The 16,119-nt window shown below is 37.7% G+C and overlaps 1 protein-coding gene across 1 annotated transcript in view; it reads left to right on the forward strand.

The window, feature by feature from the left end:
• Positions 1-2,399: 2,399 nt before the first annotated feature.
• Positions 2,400-16,119, forward strand: part of SLC39A10 (solute carrier family 39 member 10) — a 67,041-nt gene continuing 53,321 nt past the window's right edge. Inside the window, exon 1 of the mRNA XM_081262095.1 lies at positions 2,400-3,604. The gene's annotated coding sequence lies outside the window, so the exon portion shown is untranslated. The remainder of the gene's footprint in view (positions 3,605-16,119) is intronic.

Consider the following 16,119-nt stretch of genomic DNA (forward strand, 5'->3'; position numbering starts at 1 on the left):
ATTAGTCAAATCTGTCTCTTACCAGGGTGGATTGGCTTATCTCTTCTAGCATCTCAAAAATGGTGGGCTCTGTGGAAGAGGATGGCCTCAGATTGCCTTGCTATTTAGAATAGGGCAACTGTGTTATTTTAGTGTAACTGCCACAGACCTCTCAAGGTTTGTTTATTACCACCTCACACTCCCCTGCCTTTGCTGGGAATTGAATCAGAGCCTCCTACATGCTAGGCAAGAGCTCTACCACTGAGCTAGATCCCCAGCTCCATATATCTTAAGTTTAGGAAGTCTTGAGACTATGCAAAAAACAGTAAGATTGGGGAGTCCTAGTTTCTCAAAGAATCTGAAAAAGACTGCCCTAGGGGTCCCACCTCCTCCTCTTGACAATGTCCTTACCTCATTAGATGTTAGACAGTGCACAGGCCCCAAGGAACAGGAATGGGATGTACCTTTTACATTTCTCTGGCATCAGATCCAGAACTAGAGTTTCAAACTCCAGGCTGAAGTATATGGTATCTGAAAATAAATAGGTAGTTACTAATTTTAAGGTCAATGTTTAGGACTTAACAGATTCCTGAAGTCTTCCTTTTCCAGCTCTTTAATACCCATTCTGGTACTTAATCCCCCACTTCGTACCCACACTATATCAGTATTATTTAGTCTTGCTTGTATTCTTGTCTAATGACCTCTTAGGCATAACCCTGTCTGAGCCAAACATTTTTTGTCATGTGAAAATTTGATTTAAATTAAAGAAGAATTTACAGAGTTTCTTTATTTTTGGTTGTTACTAATCTTGATTCATAAAAAGAATAATTGAATTTGAAAGGTCTGATTTCTTAGAATCAGTCATGTTCTTTATAGAATCCATTAAAGATTCTTATCTTCACTGTGGATGAAGACTGTTTTCTCTTGTTAGAGGGAAACCCACGTTTATGACATGGACTTCCTTCAGTCCCAGCTAAAGATCTAAGTATAAGATATGATTCTTAATCTCTACTGTAGCTGGTTCTTTTCTAATCCTTGGAAAGACAAAAAGGATGCTGGATTTATTTTATTAAGACTCCCAAAAAGGTTGGTCACATTTAAGATTTTAGATATGTGAAATAATATTGTGACTGAAACAGTGTGAATAAGCAAACAATGAAAGGTAAGCCATTTACACATAATTCAATATTATCTCTTTCTCTCAGATCCTGGAAATCATTTATACTGTTCTTGTAGTTCAAATGAGCTTCTTTATAAATCATATGAGGTGGCTGGGGAAAAAAAAGTCTTACCCTTTCAAGAAAGTTCTGTGATTCTAATATATTATAAATTCCCAGCAGCAGGTAATTTTGCATAAACCTGAAAGTTGTTTTGTGAGATTCCTTTTCCTAATAGGAAAAAGCAGTGCAATAGTTTGTAGCTTAATCATTTATGTTGTCTAATAATTTTGCTGTAAACCCTCCCCAAATCAATGAATATGAATAAATGAATATGAATGCTTGGGTAAGTTTATAAAAGCAGTTGGAGACATGGTCTCTATTTTCAAGTAGTTTATATAGTTTTATGCAGATGTAATATTTAAAAGTTAAAACAATTAGTAAAGAATAGCCAACAACAAATTAGAATAGGAGTCACTAAGAAGATCTGGATCCCAAGGCCTCCATCTTAGCAGGTATTATTAGCCTTTTGGTTCCTAAAATGTGATCTGTGGAGCCTTGAGAGGAAGAGTTGGGATAGGGGTGTAGAACATAGGGAAATCTTATTCTGAGCTGTAGCTGCTTTAGTTTTCAGTATTTGTTGTAGTATTTGTTGCAGTTGTCAGTATTTGGTCAAGGACTCAGCTGTGTCTGTACCGTACCAGCTGAACATTAGCTTTGTAAGTATTAAAAAAGCAGAGTAGCTGCCCTAAAATATAAGAAAAGCAAGTGCTCTATCTTGATTGGAAAAGAAAAAAGACATGTATATTTTAAGGGTACTTAAATGACTCTTAGAATACTTTAAAAACAATCCTCTCAACTTATCCACAGATCTGAGGATCATGGCCATTGTCTCCCACAGTAAGAGGCAATAGTGAAACTATCAGACTAATATCAGACTAACTCCTTCCTGCATACCTCAGGACTTCTCCCTTTGCCAGCAGGAGTAAGGCCCATGGAGTGGCTTCACAAAACACGAAAAAAAAAAGATATGAAAGAAGATATGAGATTTTTAATGTTGTGGCAGTAGGGTGGCATTAATTAAGTGCCTAATATATACAGAAAACAAATACACACACACAAAAGAAACAACGTTCTTCACCAAGTAGCCATATTGAGTAGGTTTGGACCCCAATTTTCCTTTCTCCCTGTTCTGTGATCTTGGGCAAGTTACTTAACTTTCTTGTTCCTCAGTTTCTTGAATAATTCCTACTTGATTGTTTTATGGGGATTAATACACATAAAAAGCACTTTGGAAGTACCCAACACATACTAATGCTTGCAATTATTATTAATCATGGTTATATGCATCCAGCTACATACCAATAAGACAATTCCAGAATTCACAATTAAGTAAATTATGGTTGAATACAGGTAGACCTCAACATGTGCTGGGACAGGAAACAGAATAATGAAGCAGAGATAAAATATCCAGATCCAACTTTGGAGAAAAATGTGGGTTATTAGTTGCTTAAGATGGGGATGGGAAGCGGTGGAGAGACCATTCAAATGGGAGTTATGGCATAAGAAATACCAAGAATAGGTGTGATGCAGGCAGCAGCCCTTGCAACTTCTTGGCTGATCAGGAGTTTTTGCTCTTGCGTATTAAGAAACAGTACATCGATTAAGGAGTAGGAAAGACTATTTTAAAGGTTGCCAAAAGTCTCAAAATGACTCTAAATGAGTGACATGTTCTCAGGACTCAACTTTCCCTTTTAGTCTTCAAAGGCCCACAGTAAGTGCGTTTTAAACGGGCGAAGCAGGGGTAGGGTCAGCTATGAAAAACTCATTGCACTTAGCACTAAGTTCACATTTTTTGCCCTAAGAGACTGAAACAGTTACTTTCACAGAGTAGGAGGAATTAGTCTAACGGAGAGATTTTACTTAGATAAGTATCCTAATTTATCAGTCTGACACCTTTTGGCCAAAGTGATTGCTCCAGGATCTTCCGTTTCTCATTCGCCTGCCCAAGGCCTCAGGAACCGATCTGTAACACTGGGAGAAAAAGCGAGTGGTGAAGGGCACTCCACGCATGCGTTAGAAGCCGCCCCAACTCCCCCACAGTGTCCTTTCTTGGAACAAAACTAGCGCGGAGCCACGGGGCTCCGCAATTTGCGTAGACTCGAATTTCTATTGCTCTGACCATCCGTGTGGAATCCGCGAGTGGTGCAATTCCCTTACGCAGGCGGCGTTTCCGAAGTGAATGACTGGGTGGTGCGTGTACGCCCGTAGCGTAGCACCCATAGGCGGACGGGGTGCGGCTGCGCAGGGACCTGAGTAGGCCTAGTACGCCGCTAGCGTAGCGCGGCGTCTGACGCTCTGGCTTCCGCGACGCATTTAGCGCAGCCGGCTTTGATGAATACACGATTTGGTGCAGCCGGGGTTTGGTACCGAGCGGAGAGGAGATGCACACGGCACTCGAGTGTGAGGTAACTATAAAACCCCGATTTGTTTACATTCCCTCCCCCAGAACCGGCCCCATGCGCGGCGGAGGCTGCGAGTCCCGGGACGGCGTGGGGGAAAGAAAGGGAGAACAGAACCGGGGTGTCGGGGCTGGGTCCCTCGGGGATCTGGGCGCTGGGGCTCCCGCAGCGGCTGCAGTCGGCGGCGAAGGCGAGCTGGAGCAGAGCGCGCGGTGGGCAGCGCATGGGGCGCCGCGTCTCCTCGTGTGCGCTCTGGGCTGCTGCGGACCGCGGGGTCGGCAGCCGGGAAGCGTCCGCCCCGCGTGCTGGACCGGAGTCCCTCTCGGCCTCCTGCGGAGGCTGGGGTAGCCGCGCGGCCCGCGCCGCGGCGGCGGAGTGACCGCTGGGCGGGCGGCGGCGGTTAGGGGGCTGCGCGCGGGCTTCCTAGGGCCGCGGTGGCGTCGCCAGCGGAGAAGGGGACCCTGTGGCCCGAGGGTGGGAGTATCTGCAGGTTGTCTTCGGGGGACTGGGCGACGAACGCCCCCGATTCTTTCTCTGCAATCCTTCCTTCTGGTCCGAAAAGGGCTGGGCAAGGGGACCCCGGGATGGAGCGTCCGCGCCACTCTTCCGGCATCGGGAGACTAACGGACGGCGGAGTCTGAGCTTCTACTGCGGGGGCCTCGTGGGGGCTTGTTTTCTCCCCGACCAACTGAAAAGCCTAGGCGGGGCGCGGGGGAGTGAAGGTTTCAGCCTGTTGGGGTCCTGGGAGCTGAGGGCTCGGGTGGGGCTAGGCCGTGGCGGGTGCGGAGGTGGCGCGGCGGCTGGGGCTTTGTTCCTGAAAACCCTTAAGTGGAGGGCGAGGTGGGGCGCGGTTGGGGGAACCTTGGGGGGCTCAGCTCTTACAGCTAGGAACCTGCCGAACTCCTAGCCTCTCCCATGGGATCTTCAGAACACCCCAGCTAAGAAGGGGCTTTCTGAGGGCTTGGGCGACGTGACGTTGAAGGTCTTCCTGTGTCTTCTGTAAAGAAACGTTCACGTGGGAGCCTGTCCTCGTGGGCTGCCTTTAAGGAGCCGGCACGTGAAAGAAAGAGCCCAGTAGGACCCGCTGCCCTCAGTTGCAAGGGGTCCTTCACTCAAGCACCTGTTATAAGTGATGAAGAGTGACACAAAACAAGTTTAAAAGAAAAAAAAAAAAGTAAACCTATTATTTCATTTGTCTTTTTCACTGTTGCATTCCAGTTCACCTTGCAACTGAGTCATCCCTGGAGCAAAAGTAGCATGTGGCAGGTTTATGTTCTGTTTTCATTTTGGATGTGTATCTAAATTGTATATGGTTAAAAAAAATAGCAAATAATACATTGGAAAAGGTGGAGCCTTAAGTTAATGGTAGTAATGAAATTGAAAGACTTGACTTCTGTGTATTGTTTTATATTAGGACTCCCTGTGTATAAATTGAGGTCCCCACTGTGAGTCAGTCCTTTTTTTTCTGGTCCTTGGGAATCCATGCCTGACGACGCACATCCTACGTGCACTGAACATTCCACTAGGGAGAGAAACGAACGATATAAATTCTGGGAGATAAATCCTGTAAAGAAAATAAAACCATGTGTTGACAGGCATTTTTAACATTCTTGTGTAGTGACACTCAGACTAATGTGTTTTTTGTTTTGTTTTATTTTTGTGATACTAAATATTTTTGACCCCAGGGCTTGGTTCGTGCTAGGCCAGCGCTCTGCCACTGAGCAACATCCCCAGCTCAAGACAAATGGTTTTTAAATGTAATAAAATACGAAGGGTTACAACAAAAAACAATTGCATAGAAATAGTTATTGAGTTGTTGAATTACTTCATCATAAATATTTATGTTTTAGTAAATAAATACCAACAGAAGTGGCTGATCTAATGACTAATTTGAAACTAATGGAGAACTGTAAATGATTTTTTAAAGAATGACTTTTTTCCGGGTATTTCCTTTTGCTGTAATTTTGCCTTCTACATGAATACTAAAGGAATGACTACATTTCAGTGATTATATTTACCCTACCCCAATTCATAAACCTGAATTCTGCCAGTGGACTCTTTGTTTAGAATCCCTGTGCAAGGATGACTTTGGTAGTACGTTTTTCAAAAATGGTTAGGGAAGAGCTCTTCTGATGTGACATCAGAAATATATTGCACAATAAGCTGTGCAGGTCTAGTATCCCTTATCCAAAATGCTTGGGACCAAAAAATTTATTTAAAAAAATATTTTCACATACATAATATCTTGGGGTGGGACTCAAACATAAAATAATTTGTATTTCATATGGGCCTTACACACAGCCCAAATAATTTCATATAATGTTTTTCTTGTATTTGCATTTTGACTGGGACCTGTCAAACATGAGGTGATTTGTGAATACACTGTGCCATATTAATGCTAAAAATATTCTGGATTTTCATTTTGAGGATGGTCAACCGATTCTGGGTTTTCCTGTTACCAGTTTATATTCCACTAACAGCTTCAAAGCTGACATAAATTTTCCTCATCTAATTTTTTTTTTTTTTTAGTTGTTAAATCTTTATTTTACTTATTTACATGTGGTGCTGAGAATTGAACCAGTGCCTCAGACATACCAGGCAGGTGCTCTACTGCTGAGCCATAGCCCAGCCCCAAATTTTCTTCATTTTTGAGCGCCTGATTTGAAGTACTTTGAGGAGGCTTTGAGTTTCCTCTATGGGTACTGCTCTAGGGGTTTCTTTTTTTTTTTTTTTTTCCTTAGATGCTTTGTGGAGAAGATAGGATATGAATATTATAGCAATGGAAATTATTCAGCAACTGGTATGATCATTTGCTTTTTTGTTGTTTTTTAAATAGTAGTGTGCTTAGAACCCAGGGGTGCTCTTGTCATTGAGTTACATCCTCTTTTTTAAATTTTGATATAGGGTCTTACTAAGTTGCCCATGCTTCCTTGCTTTTCAGTCTTCAGCCTCCCTAGTAGCTGGGGTTACAGATGTGCAACACCATACTGGTAGATCATTTGTGTGTTTTTTTTTTTTTTAATTGGCACCAGGGATTGAACCCAGGGATGTGTCACCACTAAGCCGCATCCAAAGCCCTTTTTTATTTTAAGACAGAATTGCTTAGGACCTTGCTAAATTGCTGATGCTGGGTTTGAACTTGAGATTCTCCTGCCTCAGCCTCCTAAGTCACTGGTATACACAGGTGTAATACCGCCTGGCTCACATTTGCTTTTAATTAAAGAAAATTTTACTTTATTCTCCCAAGTAATTGGGCTTTGGAGTGAAATTAAAAGTTCAAAACTTGGGTCTGCTGTTAACTTGTTTGGTTTACCCTGAGTCAGTTCCCTTAATCTTATTTGTAAACTTCTAACTACTGTAAAATTTACTATGAGTTTTTTTGTGACTGTTGAATGATAAGATGATCCAAAATGCTATAAGCACTTAATTCATTTTACCTTTTCTACACAAGTGTTTCCCTATGATGATCTGTAGTTGTTGAAGGACTACTTTCTCTTTTTCTTTTACCTTCATATGTGATAACCACCCCTCAAAATGAGATTTGATAGTTTCTTAGTGGGCCTTTGCGAGGATAGTTATCCATCCTATTTTTTGTCCTGTTAACTCATATGTAAGAACCATAGGATTTTTCCTTCCTTGTTTCTATTCTATAATTTCATGTGTACATTTCGTATCCCCTGCCAGACTAAATTCCTTAAGCTGGGGGAGGCATACTCTAAAGCTTATAGTCACATAGTATTCATTACACATTCTTTGTATGTGCAAATTGTCAAACCCTTTAATCAAGTTCAAAATGTTAATTGAAACAATTTAAATTTAGCATTAACCTAAGGGAGAAACTTTGGATTAAAATGTCAGCCTTATGTATATAGAGCTTCCCTCAAGAATGGAAATGCCATGAGTTTTGTTTTATATCAGAGGGACATTATCACTGGTGCATTTTAAACTGTTATTCACAAGTTGGATGTAAAAGAAACTAAACAGAAAATGAAAGAAAAGTAGGCAGTCAAGTGTCTTGCATTATAACAAGTTTAATAATCTTAGGCCATATTCATTATAGTTTAATATTTTAAAAAATACACTTTAGGCAGAGAAGATGTAATTTAGTGGTGGAACTCTTAACATCTCATCACAACAAAAAAGAAAGGGAAAGAAAAAAAAGTTTACATGTCCAGACTGCCAGAGTAAACCTCATGCAGTTTGATGCTGCCCCCTAGTGTTTGTTTCCCCTTAAAGTTTTCTTGAACACAATTTACAATTTCACTTACACATGTTCCCAAAATTAGATACCTTTTAAGATACCAATTACGTTTAGTATCTCATATCTAACTACCTTTGGGTTTTCTTTAGCTGATTAGTATTACTAGTAAAATGGACATAACCTTTTAAAATTGGTTAATTTTGATTACTTTTAGCCTTCTGTTTTCCGACTAGGGAACAAATTGGGTGTGGAGGTGGAACTATATAACATCACCAAATTACCTTGTAATAGTATATGTGTTTTTTTTCCCCAAACAGAAAGAAAGTAATGTTTATCTTTGAAGTTAGCTTTGTATATGATTGATAGCAATTTTATTCATTTAATCTGGGCTGCTACTTGTCTTGGAAAGAGTATTATAAAAATCAACTTTCTGGCTTACTTTAGTCTCATATATAACCTTGAATTGTTTTGACTGTACTGATAATAAAGTTTGAAAATGTCAAATTCACATCGTGAGCTTTCTAAAAATTTATTTTGAACTATGATTTATGTAGAATGATTTTTGAAAAAAAATAGGATTTCCTATAGTCATTTATGTAAACTCAGATTATAGGTTTCAGATTATACCAGTTATCTGTATTCCAAACTATTTTTTTTCCTTTTCATCCTCTAAGTTCTGCAGGTTGGCTACACAATGACTTGTAGATTTTTCTAAACTAAATATATTTTCAAATAATAAAAATATTGGAAAATTCAAAAGTATGGTTCATCAGATATAAAACAATTTACAACTGAAATGAAAAGTTTTAGATAACAGCATTTCTGAAATTATTTCAGGTCAACTACTTAGGTGGTCGTATCAGTATTCCGAAATATAAAATCAGTAACCTATTAAAATTGTAATATCACATTAACAGTGTGAAATGTTATTTTCTTATTATCAGAACATAAGGATTTTAGATTGGATATTTAATAGATTTTTAATGTTCAAAATGTTAGACTAGGATATTAGTGATAGTTCAGGGTTGTGCAAGTAAAAGGATAAAATCTTGTTTAAGTAGTGTTTAAATGACTTTCACAATCTAAAAGTTAAGGGTAGATGATTTTATAATTACCTAATTTTATAATTTTGTAATTACTCATTTTTTAAAGATATTTTTGCTGCTGAAAAAGAGGCAAGTATTAGATAATATGAGTCTCTGTATTAACATTTCTAACAAGCATAATTTTATCCTTAAACTGTACCTACTTTGGAGTGACACCCATCTCATTCAGAAAAGGCTTTTTTAGGGATGAGAAATTTTTTTAGTTTTAAAGTATTAGCTTCTCCTACAGTTAGTTGTTTGCTGAACTAGTTTTTTGTTTGTTTGTTTTTTAAGTGTATAGATAAACCAATGGTCAGCAAACTATGCCCCTTTATCTCTTTGTAAATTGTTATGGGAACATAGTTTCCTCATTCATTTGTGTATTATCCATGACTACTTTTGTGCTATAATTGTCAGACTTGAGTAAGTTATGATAGAGACTTTAGGACTACAAACCTTTTAGTTTTAATACCTGACCCTTTCAAGTCATCCAACTCTTGTATCCTGTGTGGGTGGGTGGGGTGGGTATTGGGGATCATACTACCTAAGAGTGTTCTTTCTCTGAACTGCGTTCTCAACCTTTTTTGATTTTATTTTGAAACAGGATCACACTAAATTGTCCAGCCTGGCTCCTTGGAACTAAATCTTAATTTTCTGCCTTATTACACATGTTGCTTTTATTAATACTTGAGTAACAGTGTTTAGTCAAATAATAGGTGATAATGTAAGCTCTCAGGTGTTCTTAATCTAAATAACACGGAAACTTTTCATCTCTTCCCCCTTTCCATTTTTCCTCTACTGGAGAAATAGACCTTTTTTTATGTATGGAGTTGGGAAAGGACTGTAAAACCCTGGGTCTTCAACCTCTGTCATACTGTTTCCTCCTACTACTTATGAAACATGTTAGTTTATCTTTGGTTAACCATAAGTATGTATAAGTGTCAGGTGTTAACAATGGAAGTTTTCTTTTTTCCTGAAAAGGAAAAGTCAGAGGTCTTAATTCTTTAAGGGGTCATGTTATTTTTAATTGCATTTTTTAAAAAAGACTATATATTAAATCTGTGGGGGGAAGAGCTTTTTAAATTTAGAAATAGTTTCATTTTATTGACACGAAAGCACCTGTAATGTCAGGGAAAACATTGTAATCAAACTAAAAAGGCACTCCAACAGAACTGAAAAATGCACAAAATATGACCAAGTTATGTTATATAAAAATTCATATACTGCTAAAAATATTGCAGCATCAGGAATAATTTTATAAACACAAAATAAGGCAAGATTTTTTACTAATTCCAAAATTAACAATACTGAGTGTTAATGAGAGTACTATGATCATACAGCTGGTGGCAGTATAACCAAGTTTAATTTCTGTAGAAAACAATTTGGAATATTTTCCAGGTACATGGCAAGACCTAAATAAAAAGTGTTAAAATTTTTATAAACTTTCTCATATTTTGTAATTAATTGTAAGGAAATTACTAAAAATTACCTAAGTTGGAATTGCAGTGTTTGCATATTGTGATTAAACTCTACCAATAAATGTATTTGAAAATCTTGAACTGTATGTGATTTTCTTCCACTTGTGATGTGATTTTTATTAGTTTATCAACTAAAATTTTTTAAGATATTTAATTGTTTTTAGCCCTTTGTTTTTCAGCCAAATTTAAATATGAATATGGTTTAAAGAATCAAATAGTTATGTGAGCACTTTGAGGATGGTGGAAACCAGTCCTCTGAATTCTTTTGTATCTGCTTAAATCAGGAACCCTTTTAGTTCCCTTAGTTAATTCTTTAGCTAATCACTATTACATCTCCAAATAACACGTTCATTACTTCTTGTTGACTTTCGGTTTTAGTCATTATCTATTTAATGAACGACAGTGTTCTCACTTCTCTGAATACCTTCCCATTTCCTATACTCCAATTCCTCAAAATTTAGAATATTATTTAGTGTTGTATTCTATAAATGTTACAACTGCTCTTTTGTAGTAAACTATTTTTCCTTTCCTGCAATACCTTTTTCCTGGCATTAATAATTTAAAAAAATTAATTGTAACTCTTCTGTATATCTATATATCAAAATCTACACCAGCTCTGTGCTTTGGAATATAGCTCTGTAAAGGAAGATTCTATGTTCAGTGATTTATATTTATATTTATATTAGTAATTGTTAAACTTGGTAAAGATGTTATTGGACTGGTAATTGGTAATTTGTTAGTAAAAATTAAGTAGCTTTGATATTTGGGTTACATTTTTGTAAGAGCCTGCTAAATGACTGCACTCTTACTGTGTTCAACAATTAAGATGACCTTAATGATTCAAAATAATTATAAGGACAGCTAAAACTAATTGGGCAGAACGTTTCCATGGTAGGGAAGAAATAGCCTCTATGTTGTCAGCAACATCAGAAAATGTCTATGTTATGAAAAGACTGTCCTGGAGATTCTGTGATCTTTGCCTGCCCCCTGACCTCATAAATATCATTTTAACTGGCAGTTATTATGAATGGCAAGCTGGTCAGTGTTAGGGATATGTTAATAATGATAGAATATTGAAAGAGGAAAACATAGAGAAGTGAAGATGGTGGGACGATAAAGATTTGAAGCAGTGGCAACAGGTATTCTAAGTATGAGGGCAACTCATCTTCACCATCCATGTTAATGGAGACTTATATACATCCAGGATGGAAAAATTTTTGAAGTCTGTTTACTGAAGGAATAAAATCATAAATATTTGGTTAATTTCAAAAAGTATTTCAGTATTTAATAACTAATAAAGGCACCCCAGTTAGTGCATTTATTAATCTTAGATTTTCTCTGTATTTTCAAGTAGTAGAACAGATGTAGCAAAATTATAGGTAGCTTTCTGTAATAGGCTTCCAGAGTCCCTATAATGAAAGGTTGAAAAGCAGAAATACAGATAGTTGTTCAAACATTTAATGTGAAAGTGTAGGTTTGCATGTAAATGTTTAGAATACAGTAACAATGGATTTAATTTGTTGATTTGGTACCTTAAATCAAGAAATAATGTTTCTAGACTCTTTTTTAAATTAGTGAAACAGGACAAACACTGATTTATTGACAAATTCAAGCAGTGTGCATCCTGTTTTCATATGAATGAATTTCAGTGGAAAGGTAGGAGATTGCCTGAACTGTGCCTTTTCCCCCCTCCTGGAGGAGTTTTACTGGCATTCTAAAGTGTGAATATAACTTTAGTAGATTAGGTAGCTGTGAAGTGGGGTACTAAAAAGCACACCATGAAGCTATAAGAGGATTATGTGTTTCCTACTGAGAACTCATTACTACAATACTTTTATCCCTGGAAGAATTTTACAGTGTCAGTGAAACTGGTAAGTTGTGGTGAGTCTTTCCAACTTGTACTCAAATACTAGTGAAGTGGAAGCCTCCTGTAATCTAGAGCTGATCTTGGATGTGCTAATTAATGCTGCATGTGCTCTTGGAATATTGTGATAGCATTCTTTCAAAGGAATCACTACAAAGGGACTTTGCCCCCTGCTTCTGTACTTTTTATAATTTCAGTGAAAGATGCATAATCCTACATCCAATAATGGTAATACCTTAGGTTGAGATATTTAACTACTTTCTGAAGTAGTTTCATATACAATATTTCTGAGGGGAAACAGTGAAAGTGCTGGGATGAACTCGATAAATAGGTTTCTGATTCCTGATCTATGATACTGAATAGAGAATAATACATTTGGTGGATGCATCAGAAATGGGGATGAAATTCAATTTATGTTACTATTAATAACTTGCACTTAAATGGCTTTTAAATATTATAAAAATGGGAAAATAACAAATATTAAGTGGTAAGACTTTTACCACTTAAACGTTTATACCTTATTTTATCTGGTTATTTTAGTGACTGAAAAATGAAACATTACTAGTCTCACTTTGTAAGTGGTAATAAGATTTAAAGACACTGTGACTTGCCCAAGGACTCATAGCTAATAAGTAGCAGTTCAGTTTCTAACAGAACTTTGACTCCTTGACTGATAGTTCTTCATTATGTGAAGAAGTCTCATTGCTTCTCCTCACTTACTCTGTACTTTTATTGGATCACAGAAGGAAACTAAACTGATGTATGACTGCCTGCATTCTTGTGAAGATTGATTGAACCCACTCACTGGTAGAAATGCTAGCTGTGTTTATGTAATTGAAGGTATAAATAAAGCTGTTTTTTAACCATATTTAAAGAAATCCTATAATGAAACCTTTAAAACAATGAAGTCCTTTATAAAAGTAGGAAACTATATATAGTATTCAGTGGACTTTCACATTGTTTACTTAAAGCATGATGTATTTATATGATCTTGTTTGGGGGTTCAGTGATTTGCTGCATTCCTAAGCCAGAGGGAGACCTGACTTCTGGAAGTCCCAGGAAATGAGATCTGGTCACTTGCTCCCAAAGCCAAGTGGAAAAGTAATGGTGAAAGACAGGAAAGGCATTTATTTAATGTAGCCATAGTGGGAAAGTGGCGGCGGCCGGGGAGGGCAGATCTAGTTCCCTCATCCCTATCTCCCGGAGTACTGAACCTCATGTTTCAGGTTTAAGTAGAATTGGTACAAGGGGCAAGAGGTATGAACTATATAACATACCGACAGAAAAGTACCGAAGTGTGAGGTGTAAAACTCATCTATTTTTTTCAGTGGGGATTGAACCCTGGGACTTATGCATGCTAGGCAAGTATTTAACACTGAACTACACCCCCAACCCTTTTAATTTTTATTTTGAGACAGGGTCTCACTGGGCACAGACTGGCCTGGAACTTAGGATCCTCCTGCCATAGCCTCCCAAGTAGCTAGGGTTACAGTCATGCCACCATATCTTGCCAAAACTCAACCATTTCCTCAACCATTTTCACCAGCTCTCAGGTGAAGAAAAAGAACTTTACTTACAACCCAGAATTCCACACATGCTATCTTCTAGTCATTCCCCACATCAAGTATAACCACAATTCTTACTGAATATTTAGTTCTGTTATTAATGTTGAATACAGGAGAATATTAGTTAACTTCATTTTTTTCTTTGCATCCAAAGCAAAATATTTTCATCAAAAATAGTAATAATAAGCATGATGGTTAAATAGCCTTATTGTAAATTAATCCTGCTCTTAGTGTAGAAATTATGCAATGATAGAGTACTTAAATTTTTAACTACAATGTTATACTGGAAATCAACAGCAAAACATGAAAATAAACTTGTGGCAGCAACTACTAGTTATTTAAGAGAATTAATTCTTTGATTTGTTGTGCACTAGGTTTATACATTGGTGTCTATAGCACCTAATATAAGTCTTGGGTGGATAGCTCAATATATATTTGCCAAATTGAAAAAGTACTCTCAATTATAAAAGTTACATTCTTGCTGGGCATGGTGGTACACACCTGCAATCCCTGTGGCTTAGGAGGCTGAGATAGGAGGGTCACAAGTTTAAAGCCAGCCTCGGCAACTTAATGAGGCCCTAAGCAACTTAGCCAGACCCTGTCTCCAAAAAAAAAAAAAAAAAAAAAAAAAGCCTGCGGATGTAGCTCATTGGTAAAGCGCTCCTGGGTTTAAATCTCCAGTACCAAAAAATAAAAAAAAAAAATTCTTTATTTAAAAAAGCTGGAAAACTCCAAAACAAGAAACAATATTTTGGCTAAGGCAAAGCTGAGTTCTGTAAAAGCCAATGTTTAGATTTGAATGGTATATGGAGTTATGCAGCATTTCCCCCATTCTTGTCTCCACCCGAAAGATGCTCTGTGCTGCAAATAGAAAAGGATTTTGTGGAATGTTGTAAGTTGCTGGTGAGACTGCAGTCGTCTTGGACTGCTTTTTTAGGTTTGTTTGTTTTGGGGGGATTGTTTTTAAGAGCAAACTTGAATCTTGATTAGCCACCTTCGGGAGAGGTGTTTGCAATAGCTGTTTAGCCGGTGCAAACAGGTGCATACTTCACTCAAGTTTTTTTTTGTTTTCTTTCTTCCTCCAGTAGTGAGGATTAAACCCACTGCCTTGCCCATGCTACTGAAGTGCTTTACCACTGAGCTACATCCCCAGCTCTTTTTATTTTGAAACCGAAGTCTTCCCAGATCAGCCTCCTGAGAAGCTGGGATAATAGGTGTGTGCCACCATCCCTGATTCCAAGTAATTCTTAAGAACATATCTGCTGTAGTAGTTCTAAATTAAGCTGCAAAGTTTATTAATTATTTATTAAAATACTTAGCCAAGTTTTAAGACTACTCTTATGATGTCACTTGTGCCCTTGCAGTCCTGTGTTCTTGTTAATATAAAGGATTAGTGGATTTGAGATATTTAGAATCTTTGCAATAAATTGAGTATTTTGCACAATTGAATGCTATGCATTTAAAAAAGAAAGACATACACTATCCATAGTATTTGTGTTTTGTGGAGTCATTCACTTTGTTATCTCATCAACATATGCATATGTTTTATATGGTCTTATTTCTTTCTTTTTTTTTTTTTTTAGGGACTGATTTTTTTTTTTTTTATTGGTTGTTCACAACATTACAAAGCTCTTGACATAACCCACTTCATACATTGGACTGAAGTGGGTTATGAACCCCCAATTTTACCCCAAATGCAGCTTGCAGAGTCACATCGGTTACACCTCCACATTTTTACATAATGTCCTATTGGTAATTGTTGTATTCTGCTACCTTTCCTATCCCCTACTATCCCCCCTCCCCTCCCCTCCCAGCTTCTCTCTCTACCCCATCTACTGTAATTCATTTCTCTCCTTGTTTATTTTCCCATTCCCTCACAACCTCTTGTATGTAATTTTGTATAGCAATGAGGGTCTCCCTTCATTTCCATGCAATTTCCCTTTTCTCACCCTTTCCCTCCCATCTCATGTCTCTGTTTAATGTTAATCTTTTCTTCCTACTCTTCCTCCCTGCTCTGTTCATAGTTGCTCTCATTATATCAAAGACGACATTTGGTATTTGTTTTTTAGGGATTGGCTAGCTTCACTAAGCATAATCTGCTCTAGTGCCATCCATTTCCCTGAAAATTCTATGATTTTGTCATTTTTTATTGCTGCATAGTACTCCATTGTGTATAGATGCCACATTTTTTTTATCCATTCATCTACTGAGGGGCATCTGGGTTGGTTCCACAGTCTAGCAATTGTGAATTGTGCTGCTATGAACATCGATGTGGCAGTATCCCTGTAGCATGCTCTTTTAAGGTCTTCAGGGAATAGTCCAAGAAGG

Source organism: Spermophilus citellus (assembly GCF_964194105.1).
Source record: "Spermophilus citellus genome assembly, chromosome: 11".
Classification (NCBI taxonomy): domain Eukaryota; kingdom Metazoa; phylum Chordata; class Mammalia; order Rodentia; family Sciuridae; genus Spermophilus; species Spermophilus citellus.